General features: G+C 45.7%; 1 pseudogene; it reads right to left on the reverse strand.

Annotated features, from left to right (window-relative positions):
* Positions 1-575: 575 nt before the first annotated feature.
* Positions 576-12,827, reverse strand: LOC106578319 (ubiquitin carboxyl-terminal hydrolase 31-like; annotated as a pseudogene).
* Positions 12,828-16,261: the final 3,434 nt, after the last annotated feature.

Here is a 16,261-nt window from a genome sequence, read left to right on the forward strand (position 1 = left end):
AAATACTCTGCCTGGTGTGGAATGTTTTGAACTATTTGAAAGTGGACCCCTATACGGTAGTTCTGAAAGTACAAAGAAGCCAGAGATGTAAACACTGCCCGTTAACTAGCTCTGGTTACTCAGAAGTAATCCATGTTCGATCTATTGTGTGATTCACAGGGTTTGTCATCATTTCACTGCTTAACAAATGCACTTGCATCTAGCTACACAAGTTCATTTCAACGTCTGCCCAAGGCGAACTTCCTTAAAGTATGCTGCAGAACCAGGTAAAAATGTAATTACATGTGCAGTTGATACATTTATATAATACTATATAATAATCCATTTGATTAGTATAATTTTTCAAAAGAATTATTAACAATGCAATCCATACAAAGTGCTTTTCAATCCCTTTCTAAATAACTATATAATAAAATGGACAGTGACAGACTGTCAGATATGGCAGCTTTCAATCATCTGGGGCCAATGAAAAGCTAGAGGTGCTTTTCAAAAGTCTCTCCTAAAGAGGAGATCTAGTTCAATGTTTGAGACACCTTAGAGCTGCACTACAGAGAACGTTTTTGGGTCCCCGAGGATATTTCACTTGGGTTTCTGGGTGGTTCGTGTCGAATTGATGGGGATCTTTCGGGATGGCAGCAACTTCTTTTCCGGAGGTTTTTTCCCATTGGCAGAGGATTTCTCTGCTACTCCCATCTCCGATCCGGATGACTTGGACTTGGCGGAGGACAGTATAGAGTGCTTGGCTGGGGTCAACGTCTTGGAGGATTCCTTGTCTTTGGCTGTGGGCGTGTTCATCTGGGCCTCTGGGTTCCCCTGCTGGGCCCTCTTGGCTGCTCCATCGCCCGCCCCCTCTCCAGTCCCCCTCCCAGGCCCCTCCTCCAGGCTGCCTTTAGCCTCACCTGTCCCTGCTTTGGCTGTTGTGGTGGGCTTCCCCCTGTCCGTGGACTTGCGTGTCTCTTTCTGCCTCAGGGCACTCTTGAAGAAGTTGACCCCCTTTTCCTCAGTCTTGCTGTTCCTTTGAGATCCCCTGGAGGGCTCTGCTGCTGGTGCCATGCCCAAACTGGACGATCGCAGGCTGGTCATGGAGGAGATACTGCTGGTGCTCCTCCCTCCAGCCCTGCACTCCGGCCCTCGCCCCGCCCTGCTTTCGCCCCGGCCAGCGACACCTCGCTCCCCTCCCCGGGACACACCACTTGCTGTGGAGGAGGAACCGCCGTTGTTCAACCCTCTCTCTGACACTGAGGTGTTCTGTGAAGTCTCCCGGCTGGCGCTCCTCTCGGCTGCTCTGGTTCTCACTGATGCAGAGCTCCTCTCCGCCGTCCCTCTGGGCGACGTCTTCCTCGGCGTGTGTGCCGAGCAACTGTGGGATCCAGGGGAGCCGCCCTTCGTTTGTTTTGCGGTTTCAGGGTGCAACGTCTCTGGGGTCAGCAAGGGCTCCTTTTTGGAGGGGGTGGCTGTTTTGGCGGAGGAGGTCTTGCTGGTTTTGGTGACTGCATCCTCGCTTTTTTCTTTGGGGTTGGATGCTGTGGCCGCCATGCTCTTGGCTTGGGTTCAAGAAGGCGACGATGCGTGGGTAGCAGAGGAGGTGTGGGATGGGGTAGGTGAGGGGTTGGACGGGCGCTTCTTGGGGCTCTTCTCGGTCTCAACAGTTTTAGCAGAGCTTCTCCTGGCCCCAGTGCCCTCCCCTCCCCCCACTCCTCATTGTTTGGGCTCCTTAGTGACCGCTCCTTGACCCGGGTTGCCTGGCTCCACGATCGTGGACCTGTTATTGTTACCCCCTGCCAGGCTGGAGCTCCTCAGCTCAGCCTGGGGAACAGGCTTGGAGAGCACCTGCTCCAGGAGCCTTTTAGCCCCTGCATTACCCTCCACCACCACTAGGGGTGTCTTACCTCCGAACTTTACCTCGGGTTTCGTAGAGCCGCTGAAGCAGGAGGTGGAGACCTTGTCATCAGCTGCCTCGCCTATCCTCTCCAGGGTGGGCGAGGAGGAGTGAGACTCCAGGGAGAAGTGCGAGGGCGAGTTGGAACGCACATGGAGCTTGGCTGAGAGGGACCAGGAGGGCTTGGAGCTGTTCTCACTGATGGCCAGAGGGCTGGCCATGTTGGAGCGCAAAGAGAAGGTCTGTCTCTGGATGCTCCGCATCGCTGGGCGGGTGGAGAAGCCTCCTCGAACAGAAGAAGAAAGAGAGATAAAACTAAAGCGCTGGTACTAGACTGAGTGGACTCAGAACCTGCATGTTCATCACCTCCTTTATCAGCAGGTTTTAAGCTAGTAAAGGCTGATATTAAAGAATTATATTAAAGAATTATACATTTTTTTTCTGCTATACAAAAAGGACTGAAAGTAAGTTACTGTATAAATAGGGCCGACACCATCATCATGTTGATATACAGTGCATTTGGAAAGTATTCAGACCCCTTGACTTTTTCCACATTTTCTTTTTGTTACAGCCTTGTTCTAAAATTGATTAAATTCATTGTTTTATTCACCAATCAACACCCAGTACTCCATAATGACCAAGCAAAACAGGTTTGGAGATTTTTTTGCAAATGTATAAATAAATAAAATAATGAATACCTTATTTACGTAAGTATTCAGACCCTTTGCAAAGAAAATCTAATTTGAGCTCAGGTGCATCCTGTTTCATTGATCATCCAACTTGATTGGAGTCCACATGTGGTAAATTCAATTTATTGAACATGATTGAAAAGGCACGCACCTGTCTGTATAAGGTCCCACAGTTGACAGTGCATGTAAGAGCAAAAACCAAGCCATGAGGTCGAAGGAATTGTCCGTAGAGCGCCGAGATAGGATTGTGTCGAGGCACAGCTCTGGGGAAGGGTACCAAAAAATGCCTGCAGCATTGAAGGTCCCCAAGAACACAGTTGCCTGCATCATTCTTAAATGGAAGAAGTTTGGAACCACCAAGACTCTTCCTAGAGCTGGCCGCCTGGCCAAACTGAGCAATTGGGGAAGTAGAGCCTTGGTCATGGAGGTGACCAAGAACCAAGTGGTCACTCTGATAGAGCTCCAAAGTTCCTCTGTCGAGAAGGGAGAATCTTCCAGGACAACCATCTCTGCAGCACTCCACCAATCAGGCCTTTATGGTAGAGTGGCCAGACAGAAGCTACTTGTCAGTAAAAGGTCCGCTTGAAGTTTGCAAAAGGCACTCAAAGACTCTCAGACCATGAGAAACAAGATTCTCTGGTCTGATGAAACCAGGATTGAACGCTTTTGCCTGAATGCCAAGCCTCACGTCTGGAGGAAACCTGGCACCATCCCTACGGTGAAGCATGGTGGTGGCAGCATCATGCTGTGGGGATGTTTTTCAGCGGAAGAGACTGGGAGACTCGTCAGGATCGAGGGAAAGATGAATGGAGCAAAGTACTGAGAGATCCTTGATGAAAACCTGCTCCCGAGTGCTCAGGACCTCAGACTGGGTCAACGGTTCACCTTCCAACAGGACAACGACCCTAAGCACACAGCCAAGACAACGCAGGAGTGGCTTTGGGTCAAGTCTCAATGTCCTTGAGTGGCCCAGCCAGATCCCGGACTTGAACCTCATCGAACATCTCTGGAGAGACCTGAAAATGGCTGTTCAGTGACACTCCATCCAAACTGACAGAGCTTGAGAGGATCTGTAGAGAAGAATGGAAGAAACTCCCCAAATACAGGTGTGCCAAGCTTATAGTGTAAAACCCAAGAAGACTCGAGGCTGTAATCACTGCCAAAGGTGCTTCACCAAAGTACTGACGGTCTGAATACTTATGTAAATGTGGCTGTCTCACCGTCGTCTTCGCTGCGTTCTCCAGTGAACTCGGTCGACTCGGAGAGGGAGGCCAGCGAGGTGCGTCTGGATGAGCCGGAAGAGGCCTGGCTGGGAGGACGACTCCCCATCAGCCTGCTGATCCAGTGTTCACACAGAGACGAGCTGGTCGAACCTGGGAGGAGCCAACAAAGGGCATATATGTTTATCTGTATATATATACACTAGGGCTGCACAGTTAATTGAATTCACATCAAAATCGCAATACTGACATGCACAATATCCATATCGCAAGAGATCCGTATCGTATCCAATATTTTGAAATGCCAATCAGCCGCATGTAACCTCCGTTTTTATAATTTATTCCATTTGTCATGTCTTACTCTCTCCTCTCGCTGCTACTTCCCATGCACAAAGCTCTACCCCCTGCCACTCAAGCATGGCAGTTCCTCCTCGTCGGTGTTAGATTCGCTATAAAGCTTGCATGCTGTTCTGTTAGGTTAGATTCGCTATAAAGCTTGCATGCTGTTCTGTTAGGTCAAATGCAGCTAACAGATTCTTCCAAACAAGGACAATGCTGATTTCCACTTTTCTTTCTTAATATAAGTCATTCTATTTCTATGCTTTCAGTCTTTTGACCTTTGGACCTTCATCGCAAGTCAGATCACAATCGCAATATTTGTTAAAAAAATATACTATTATATTTTTTGCCCATATCATGCAGTCCTAATATACACTATATAAATCATGTGTGCACATATAGGTAACTGACAAAATAAAGGAAACACCAACAAAGTTTCTTAATAGGCGTTGGGCCACCACAAGAACAACTTCAATGCACCTTGGCATAGATTCTACAAGTATCTGGAACCTTATTGGAGGGATGCGATACCATTCTTCCATGAGAAATTCCATTTGGTGTTTTGTTGATGGTGGTGGAAAACGCTGTCTCAGGCACCACTCCAGAATCTCCCATTAGTGTTCAATTGGGTTGAGACCTGGAGACATACACACATTTTAAAACCCCTATGCTCCTTTGAGTCCTCTCTTACAAAGTCACTGAGATCTCTTCTTCTAGCCATGGTAGCCAAAATAATGGGCAACTGGACATTTTTATACATGACCCTAAGCATGTTGGGATGTATTAATTGTTTAACCCTCCTGTTGTGTTTGTCTCATGTTAATTAACTGTGTCCCCGGTCCAAAGTGACCACCCCATTATAGCTGATTATAAATACATATATTAACACCTAATGTTGTGTTAGATCTTTTTATCAACTTAAGTTCTTGTGAACATTACAAGTTTTGAACTTCTATTTACTATTTATGGCCTGTAGGCCTCATTGACCTGTGCTCATACAACTCGTTTTTGAGATAAAAAAAGCATAATGAATGGATGATTTTGACTATAACAAATACTCAGATAAAACATATTGTGCTATTTATCACAGACTACTTTGTGTCAAGGTTTAACAAGGACTCTCTCCTCCTCACCAGTGTCATGATGAAAGATATGATCAAGAGCCTCAAATACAGTGTATCGTTTGGTCATTGTGCTGTCACAGAATGAATTGTGAGAAAGGCCTCAAAAAAGCTTTATACACCAGAGCTGCAAGAAAAGTTCTATATACTATTGAAACAACGTTGCGATTGTTTGTGAGGATGCCAACAGGTGTGGTTCCAGTGGGGGAAAGATTCACCTTAAGAGGGTGATTCTATTAGGGAAAGGTTCCCGTGGGGGTTGCCAGGGAAGCCAAGAAGGGGAGTGAGGTGTGTGTGTGTGTGTGTATGTGCTCAAACACACATGCATGTGGGGGTCTGGGAGAGGAAGTGTGCCCATCTGATGATTGGGCATGTGCCTGAACTAAATTTTATACACTAATTGTAGTCTCACCCATTCATTTCTAATGACTGGTCATTTTTGACCAGGAACACCACAGGTGTACAAAAGTTAAATAAAACACCCAAAATGTAATGAAAATCATCAACATGTATTTTGTGTGTTCAGATGCCCTATGTGGACAAAGTCATGGGACCTTATGACAATCAGATTAAATGAAGTACATTTTCAGAGAGAAAACTAGTAAATACGTAAGCTTAACTTTCTGAACATTCGAGACGTGTAGTCCACTTGTCATTCCAATCTCCTTTGCATTAGCGTAGCCTCTTCTGTAGCTTGTCTACTATGTGTCTGTCTATCCCTGTTCTCTCCGCTCTGCACAGGCCATACAAACGCTCCACACCGCGTGGCCGCTGCCACTCTAACCTGGTGGTCCCAGCGCGCACGACCCACGTGGAGTTCCAGGTCTCCGGCAGCCTCTGGAACTGCCGGTCTGCGGCCAACAAGGCTGAGTTCATCTCAGCCTATGCTACCCTCCAGTCCCTAGACTTCCTGGCGCTGACGGAAACATGGATTACCACATATAACACTGCTACTCCTACTGCTCTCTCCTCGTCTGCCTACGTGTTCTCGCATACCCCTAGAGCATCGAGCCAGCGGGGTGGTGGCACTGGAATCCTCATCTCTCCCAAGTGGACATTCTCTCTTTCTCCCCTGACCCATCTGTCTATCTCCTCATTTGAATTCCATGCTGTCACAGTTACCAGCCCTTTCAAGCTTAACATCCTTATCATTTATCGCCCTCCAGGTTCCCTTGGAGAGTTCATCAATGAGCTTGACGCCTTGATAAGTTCCTTTCCTGAGGATGGCTCACCTCTCACAGTTCTGGGTGACTTTAACCTCCCCACGTCTACCTTTGACTCATTCCTCTCTGCCTCCTTCTTTCCACTCCTCTCCTCTTTTGACCTCACCCTCTCACCTTCCCCCCCTACTCACAAGGCAGGCAATACACTTGACCTCATCTTTACTAGATGCTGTTCTTCCACTAATCTCATTGCAACTCCCCTCCAAGTCTCCGACCACTACCTTGTATCCTTTTCCCTCTCGCTCTCATCCAACACTTCTCACTCTGCCCCTACTCGGATGGTATTGCGCCGTCCCAACCTTCGCTCTCTCTCTCCCGCTACTCTCTCCTCTTCCATCCTATCATCTCTTCCCTCTGCTCAAACCTTCTCCAACCTATCTCCTGATTCTGCCTCTTCAACCCTCCTCTCCTCCCTCTCTGCATCCTTTGATTTCCTCTGTCCCCTATCCTCCAGGCCGGCTCGGTCCTCCCCTCCCGCTCCGTGGCTCGATGACTCACTGCGAGCTCACAGAACAGGGCTCCGGGCAGCCGAGCGGAAATGGAGGAAAACTCGCCTCCCTGCGGACCTGGCATCCTTTCACTCCCTCCTCTCTACATTTTCCTCTTCTGTCTCTGCTGCTAAAGCCACTTTCTACCACTCTAAACTCCAAGCATCTGCCTCTAACCCTAGGAAGCTCTTTGCTACCTTCTCCTCCCTCCTGAATCCTCCTCCCCCCCCCTCCTCCCTCTCTGCGGATGACTTCGTCAACCATTTTGAAAAGAAGGTTGACGACATCCGATCCTCGTTTGCTAAGTCAAACGACACCGCTGGTCCTGCTCACACTGCCCTACCCTGTGCTTTGACCTCTTTCTCCCCTCTCTCTCCAGATGAAATCTCGCGTCTTGTGACGGCCGGCCGCCCAACAACCTGCCCACTTGACCCTATCCCCTCCTCTCTTCTCCAGACCATTTCCGGAGACCTTCTCCCCTACCTCACCTCGCTCATCAACTCATCCTTGACCGCTGGCTACGTCCCTTCCATCTTCAAGAGAGCGAGAGTTGCACCCCTTCTGAAAAAACCTACACTCGATCCCTCCGATGTCAACAACTACAGACCAGTATCCCTTCTTTCCTTTCTCTCCAAAACTCTTGAACGTGCCGTCCTTGGCCAGCTCTCTTGCTATCTCTCTCAGAATGACCTTCTTGATCCTAATCAGTCAGGTTTCAAGACTGGGCATTCAACTGAGACTGCTCTTCTCTGTGTCACGGAGGCTCTCCGCACTGCTAAAGCTAACTCTCTCTCCTCTGCTCTCATCCTTCTAGACCTATCTGCTGCCTTTGATACTGTGAACCATCAGATCCTCCTCTCCACCCTCTCCGAGCTGGGCATCTCCGGCGCGGCCCACGCTTGGATTGCGTCCTACCTGACAGGTCGCTCCTACCAGGTGGCGTGGCGAGAATCTGTCTCCGCACCACGTGCTCTCACCACTGGTGTCCGCCAGGGCTCTGTTCTAGGCCCTCTCCTATTCTCGCTATACACCAAGTCACTTGGCTCTGTCATATCCTCACATGGTCTCTCATATCATTGCTATGCAGATGACACACAATTAATCTTCTCCTTTCCCCCTTCTGACAACCAGGTGGCGAATCGCATCTCTGCATGTCTGGCAGACATATCAGTGTGGATGACGGATCACCACCTCAAGCTGAACCTCGGCAAGACGGAGCTGCTCTTCCTCCCGGGGAAGGACTGCCCGTTCCATGATCTCGCCATCACGGTTGACAACTCCCTTGTGTCCTCCTCCCAGAGTGCTAAGAGCCTCGGCGTGACCCTGGACAACACCCTGTCGTTCTCCACTAACATCAAGGCGGTGACCCGATCCTGTAGGTTCATGCTCTACAACATTCGCAGAGTACGACCCTGCCTCACACAGGAAGCGGCGCAGGTCCTAATCCAGGCACTTGTCATCTCCCGTCTGGATTACTGCAACTCGTTGTTGGCTGGGCTCCCTGCATGTGCTATTAAACCCCTACAACTCATCCAGAACGCCGCAGCCCGTCTGGTGTTCAACCTTCCCAAGTTCTCTCACGTCACCCAGCTCCTCCGCTCTCTCCACTGGCTTCCAGTCGAAGCTCGCATCCGCTACAAGACCATGGTGCTTGCCTATGGAGCTGTGAGGGGAACGGCACCTCCGTACCTTCAGGCTCTGATCAGGCCCTACACCCAAACAAGGGCACTGCGTTCATCCACCTCTGGCCTGCTCGCCTCCCTACCTCTGAGGAAGCACAGTTCCCGCTCAGCCCAGTCAAAACTGTTCGCTGCTCTGGCACCCCAATGGTGGAACAAGCTCCCTCACGACGCCAGGACAGCGGAGTCAATCACCACCTTCCGGAGTCACCTGAAACCCCACCTCTTTAAGGAATACCTGGGATAGGATAAAGTAATCCTTCTAACCCCCCCTTAAAGATTTAGATGCACTATTGTAAAGTGGTTGTTCCACTGGATATTATAAGGTGAATGCACCAATTTGTAAGTCGCTCTGGACAAGAGCGTCTGCTAAATGACTTAAATGTAAATGTAAATGTAGTAAATCAATCCAATTTGACCGGAACACAGCAGGACGGGTAATTATCTCAGGAACCACACCCACACCTTTCAATATACTTTTTATCCCTCATTATTTTGGCAGTTACCTCTATGTACTGTATATTTCTATGGTTAACTCATGTGTCTCAGTCAGGGAGGACATGAATTCTACAGGGAGATTGGATGTGAGATTTAAAAAAAACAAATGAGACAGATATTCTACTACAGGGCTCCAGACTGCGACCATTTAGTCTCATTTTACGACACTTTGACTTGGCTGTGCGAGTTTTTCAGTAGTGTATTACACTTCTTAATAAAGCACTGTGAATTACCATATGTGAATCGTTTCAGGAAACTAGGTGCATGTCACACATCACTACTTCACAGGAGAGGCATTTGAACGTAAACATGTATTTTTGATCAAAATGTGTTTTTTGGCAGAAACGCTTTTGGGAACATGTGAACTTTCATGTGCCTTAATAACAAACTTGTATTCCATCCATAAATATGAATTAAGTTGTTAAATTGTGATTGGTTTAGCCACGGAAAAAGTAAGGAACCTTCCCACTAGCCATGATTGGCTGAGATAATGGATGGGCTGGACATGCCGGGAGATGAGTTCGGATTGGACTGCCATGTAGCATGCTTCTGTCTATAACGTGAGCTGTTCAGTATGTGTTGATAGTCCATTCTACAGTGCTGTTTTTGAAAGATATAACGTTAGCCATCGAGAACTACGAAAGTTTTGGTACTTTTCTCAACAACATTGATGCACTGAATTTAGCAGGTGCTATCAACAGATCAGTTGGAAAAAGTGATGAGCCACTTTCTGCACATGCCATGGTCAGTGTGAACCAGAGTGACTTGACACAACGCTGTCCAAACAAGATGTAGCTACAAACAAAATGGAGTTAAATGGTTCCAGTCTGCCGTGAAGCATTCATCCAAGTATACAGGTAAGAGTCTAGCTATATTTTCAGATATAAGTCTCTAATTTTGTCAGAAAGATATTTTTATTGCAAGCTAAAGCATACTGTTAGTTAGCTAGCGAGCATTAGCTTGCTGGCTCGCTAGCTAACGTTACGTGTATGATCTGTGTAGCAATATTATTTGAATCAGAAATCCATTTGCACTGCGTTATTGCCTAATGTTAGCTAGCTAACATTGCACCTAGTTTGTTAGCTTTAGCTTCCTGCAGATTCATATTACAGCTATGACAATGTTTGTATTGGTAGTAGTATGAGTTGGGATTATGCCGGTTCATTGTTTAGCTAGCTAGCTAAATGTCTAAATAAAAGACTATACTTTGGCCGGTTTATTACATGAACATGTGTACATGTCTCGACAATAGAGACACATCCACTTAGATAGATGTGGCTGGGGGGGGGGGGGTTATAGCATTTCCTTCACATGCCCTATCGATTTATACAAGTGTGTCTGGTAAGCATCATCTAATAATTATAAAATATTTAAACAATATTATTATTTGGACACTTTCTGTTTTTGATATTGCTACTATGCAAGTAACCATTTCAGTGTACCGTTAACACCTTCTGTATAAACTGCGCATGTGACAAATAAACATACATTTTATTTCATATACCGTGTGTTTACCATATGGGCTCACATGTGAATCCTTAAAGAGATGGGAGGGGCTAAGGCTTAAGAGGGTGTGAACGATCCTGAATGGTTGTAGAGAAAGAAAAGCTCTCCAGTAGGTGTACCAAAACATTCAAGGGCCATTTTCTCAAATGTGGGGTTACAAGTTTATCAACTTTCAAAGCAGAATTTACTTTCCCATTGTTCCTCAGCTGCAGTGTATGATATACCATTTTCTAGCTCTAAGTCTTTACTTTTATCCAATGTAAAAAACACAATTTCAAAGTTAGCTACATAAGACTGAATCGAGGATGCTTACAAATGTTTTTTATTGCGTGGCGCCGTATTTTTGGGAGGGTGCGACCATATCATGGACTGGTGCCACCATGGAAAAAGTTTGTCTGGAGCCATGTACTATCCATCTATGACAATGTTGCATCTTGTTGTTTGTAAAACTTTGCAATCAATAGAATTGTGAATGAAATTGTTTTTTTAACAAATGCATACTCTTACCTGCAACAGAGCTGTTAGCAGACCATGATGGGATGGTGGCCCGTCTTTGATAAAACAGTATGTAGGCGTTCTGCTTGCAGACTTCATCGTCAGATATGGCTTGGACATCACTGTCATCAAAGCAGTACCACATGCCATCGATGGAGTTATTACAGTGAGCTGCAGAATAAGGATGGGATAAAGAGTCATTGATCATGTTACCTAGATATTTCAGTGGATTTCAATTATTTTAGTTTCTAAAAAGAGCAGGGATATGAATTCCAATCACCTCCCTAATGCGTTTTTTTTATATATTTTTTTTATAGAAAAAGCACACACATTGCTTCCATTTTTTTTATGTATGGTGGACTGTATATTTAGCAATATATGGAGAAAGTGACTTCCTCAAGGGCACAACAGCATTGTAACTAGGGCTAGGAATTGACATGGACCACACGATACGATATTATCAGGATACTTAGGTGCCGATACGATATGTATGTGATTCTCACAATTGTAAATGTATTGCGAATCAATTTTATTGCAATTTGATGTTCCAAATGCTCACTATAGGCCTGCTGCAGAGAGAGATGAGAGAGCATGAGAAAATGAGTTTTGATCAGTCAGGGAAATAAAAGTGCTGAAAACATGTCGGCTTACTATTTAAAAAGAAAATGGAGAACAAGCTATAGGATGATTACAAATCGATACTTGGAGTTAAATATCGATATAACTGTATTGTGTTATTGACTGTACGTTTGTTTATCCCATGTGAAACTCTGTGTTGTTGTTTATTGTCGCACTGCTTTGCTTTATCTTGGCCATGTCGCAGTTGTAAATGAGAACTTGTTCTCAACCGGCCTACCTGGTTAAATAAAGGTGAAATATATATATATTTTTAAATGACATCGTCAAAAACTAGATTGCGATGTGTAACTGTATACATTTTTTCCCACATCACAAAGTTTTCATTTTACAAGGTATGTTGACTGAGAACACATTCTCATTTACAGCAACAACCTGGGGAATAGATACAGGGGATATGAATGAGCCAATTGGAAGCTGGGGATGATTAGGTGGCCATGATGGTAACCAGGGTTAACACTACGTTGACAATAAGTGCCATGGGATCTTTAGCGACCACTGAGAGTCAGGACACCCATTTAACATCCCATCCGAAAGACAGCACCATACACAGGGAAATGTCCCCAATCACTGCCCTGTGGAATTGGGATATCATAATTTTGGGAGGGAGAAGAGTGCCTCCAACTGACCCTCCAACACCACTGCCAGCAGCATCTGGTCTCCCATCCAGGGACCAACCCTGCTTAATTTCAGAGGCAAGCCAGTAGTGGGATGAAGGGTGGTATGCTGCTTGTAACCCCATTGGGATTTGAGTCAGCAACCCTGTCAACTACTATCCCTATTGCTGCCGGAACATATTAGAGTGTGTGTGCATATGTGTGTGTTGTTAGCTAACCTGTGTAATAACCTCCCGCCATTGTCCCGTGGTGGTTACACACAGCATACAGGTCATACAGGTAGTCCTCTGGGTCGTGGCCCATCCCGTAAGGTCATCTCCATGGCGACCAGTGCGAGGGCAGGCTCCAGCTGCTCTGGCTCCGCTTGACCATATGGGGCGCCATGTCCATCCCGATCACAGGGAACTTCACCATGTTCTGCATCTTCATCCTCTGGTCCCCATCCTGAGAGGACACCATACACACACACAAGAACAACAAATTGGATTATGTTGGTTGAGTGTGGAATGCTAACTATGCTAATGCGGATTGGTTGAGTTTGCAATGCTGACTGAGCTTGTAAGAATGAACAAATATTAGTGTTGATATAGACTAGTAATAGGATTTATACAAGTGTACTTTGAATTAAAAACTATTTTTACTTGATTCCTTAGGGAATATAATGCTAACTGCACGTATACTGTACACTTTGATTAGGGCAGATTGACATTTACTAGGGGGGAGGAGCTGGTCAAATTCAAGGTGCCCCCTATAAAATATATGCAACAAATTTTCCACCAAGAGGTTTCTGTGTCAATGCACCACAAAACCAATAAAAAAAAACATACCAACTTTGGGCACTTCAATATCAATATCATGGTTTGCGTTTTCAACACCACAATACATCCCTTCCTACCTTGTAGGCTTACCCAGTAATGAAGGCAATCTCTGAACGTCATTAAACTTTTTTGTAACAAATCTCTCTTTCCATTCATCAATTAACCACTGCACAGTTTGGATAGATTGATTGATTGATTTTATCTGTCAGTTAAAAAATAACATATATACACACAAATATTTATTTAAGTGACCGGGTTGCACAATAAAGTCGAGGACTTATTTCCATTGTTGTCCCTATTTTTTTTACATAAATACATAGATACAGATACATTACAGAGAGAGAAGAAGAAAAAATTCTCAACCTCCAGATGACTATGAGGAGAGAGTTCAATTCTTACAAGCTTGTTTGGCTGGTAGTTTATTCTTTAGATGTTTAGGGCTGCTGGTGAACCATGATGTGCAGGCATAAACAAAGTCACACTGGACTATCGCACTTGCCAGAGTCTTAAGGGTGTCTATAGCTAGGTTTCGATCCAATTGGCGATAGATTTTCATGTGAAAACAAAAAAATGTTCATAAAAAATTAAGCCATTTCATCGGACACAATGACAGGGAAGATTATAATTAATAGGACATTTGTGAAATTTTAAAAGGCCTATAGAATTAGGTGTCCACCGTATGATATTCATATTTTAATAAATATACATTACCGGTCAAAAGTTTTAGAATACCTATTCATTCAAGGGTTTTTAGTTATTTTACTATTTTCTACATTGCACTGTAGAATAAAAGTGATGTAGTAACCAAAAAATATATATTTTATATATGAGATTCTTCAAATAGCCACTCTTTGCCTTGATGACAGCTTTGCACACGCTTGGAATTCTCTCAACCAGCTTCATGAGATAATCACCTGGAATGCATTTCAACTAACAGGTTGCCTTCTTAAAAGTTAATTTGTGGAATTTCTTTCCTTCTTAATGCATTTGATCCAATCAGTTGTGTCGTGACAAGGTAAGGGGGTATACAGAAGATAGCCCTATTTGGTAAAATACAAAGTCCATATTATGGCAAAAACAGCTCAAATAAGCAAAGAGAAATGACAGTCCATCATTACTTTAAGACATGAAGGTCAGTCTATATGGAACATTTAAAGAACTTTTAAAGTTCTTCAAGTGCAGTCGCAAAAACCATCAAGCGCTATGATGAAACTGGCTCTCATGAGGACCGCCACAGGAATGGAAGACCCAGAGTTACCTCTGCTGCAGAGGATAAATTCATTAGAGTTACCAGCCTCAGAAATTGCAGCCCAAATAAATGCTTCACAGACTTCAATTAACAGACACATCTTAACATCAACTGTTCAGAGGAGACTGCATGAATCTGGCCTTCATGGTCATATTGCTGCAAAGAAACCACTACAAAAGGACACCAATAAAAAGAAGAGACTTGCTTTGGCCAAGAAACACGAACAATGGACATTAGACCGGTGGAAATTTGTCCTTTGGTCTGGAGTCCAAATTGAGATTTTTTGTTCCAACCACCGTGTCTTTGTGAGACACGTGAGCCGTGGGTGAACAGATGATCTCCGCATGTGTATTTCCCACCGTAAAGCATGGAGGAGGAGGTGTTATGGTGTGGGGGTGCTTTGCTGGTGACACTGTCTGGGATATACACTGCTCAAAAAAATAAAGGGAACACTTAAACAACACAATGTAACTCCAAGTCAATCACACTTCTGTGAAATCAAACTGTCCACTTAGGAAGCAACACTGATTGACAATAAATTTCACATGCTGTTGTGCAAATGGAATAGACAACAGGTGGAAATTATAGGCAATTAGCAAGACACCCCCAATAAAGGAGTGGTTCTGCAGGTGGTGACCACAGACACTTCTCAGTTCCTATGCTTCCTGGCTGATGTTTTGGTCACTTTTGAATGCTGGCGGTGCTTTCACTCTAGTGGTAGCATGAGACGGAGTATACAACCCACACTAGTGGCTCAGGTAGTGCAGCTCATCCAGGATGGCACATCAATGCGAGCTGTGGCAAGAAGGTTTGCTGTGTCTGACAACGTAGTGTCATGGAGGCGCTACCAGGAGACAGGCCAGTACATCAGGAGACGTGGAGGAGGCCGTAGGAGGGCAACAACCCAGCAGCAGGACGGCTACCTCCGCCTTTGTGCAAGGAGGAGCAGGAAAAGCACTGCCAGAGCCCTGCAAAATGACCTCCAGCAGGCCACAAATGTGCATGTGTCTGCTCAAACGGTCAGAAACAGACTCCATGAGGGTGGTATGAGGGCCCGACGTCCACAGGTGGGGGTTGTGCTTACAGCTCATTTTGCAGAGAACACTAAGATTGGCAAATTCGTCACTGGTGCCCTGTGCTCTTCACAGATGAAAGCAGGTTCACACTGAGCATGTGACAGACGTGACAGAGTCTGGCGACGCCGTGGAGAATGTTCTGCTGCCTGCAACATCCTCCAGCATGACCGGTTTGGCGGTGGGTCAGTCATGGTGTGGGATGGCATTTCTTTGGGGGGCTGCACAGCCCTCCATGTGCTCGCCAGAGGTAGCCTGACTGCCATTAGGTACCGAGATGAGATCCTCAGACCCCTTGTGAGACCATATGCTGGTGCGGTTGGCCCTGGGTTCCTCCTAATGCAAGACAATGCTAGATCTCATGTGGCTGGAGTGTGTCAGCAGTTCCTGCAAGAGGAAGGCATTGATGCTATGGACCGCCCATTCCCCAGACCTGAATCCAATTGAGTACATCTGGGACATCATGTCTCGCTCCATCCACCAACGCCACGTTGCACCACAGACTGTCCAGGAGTTGGCGGATGCTTTAGTCCAGGTCTGGGAGGAGATCCCTCAGGAGACCATCCGCCATCTCATCAGGAGCATGCCCAGGCGTTGTAGGGAGGTCATACAGGCACGTGGAGGCCACACACACGACTGAGCTTCATTTTGACTTGTTTTAAGGACATTACATCAACGTTGGATCAGCCTGTAGTGTGGTTTTCCACTTTAATTTTGAGTGTGACTCCAAA

The sequence above is a fragment of the Salmo salar genome, chromosome 19, assembly GCF_965601325.2.
Source record: "Salmo salar chromosome 19, fSalSal1, whole genome shotgun sequence".
Lineage (NCBI taxonomy): Eukaryota > Metazoa > Chordata > Actinopteri > Salmoniformes > Salmonidae > Salmo > Salmo salar.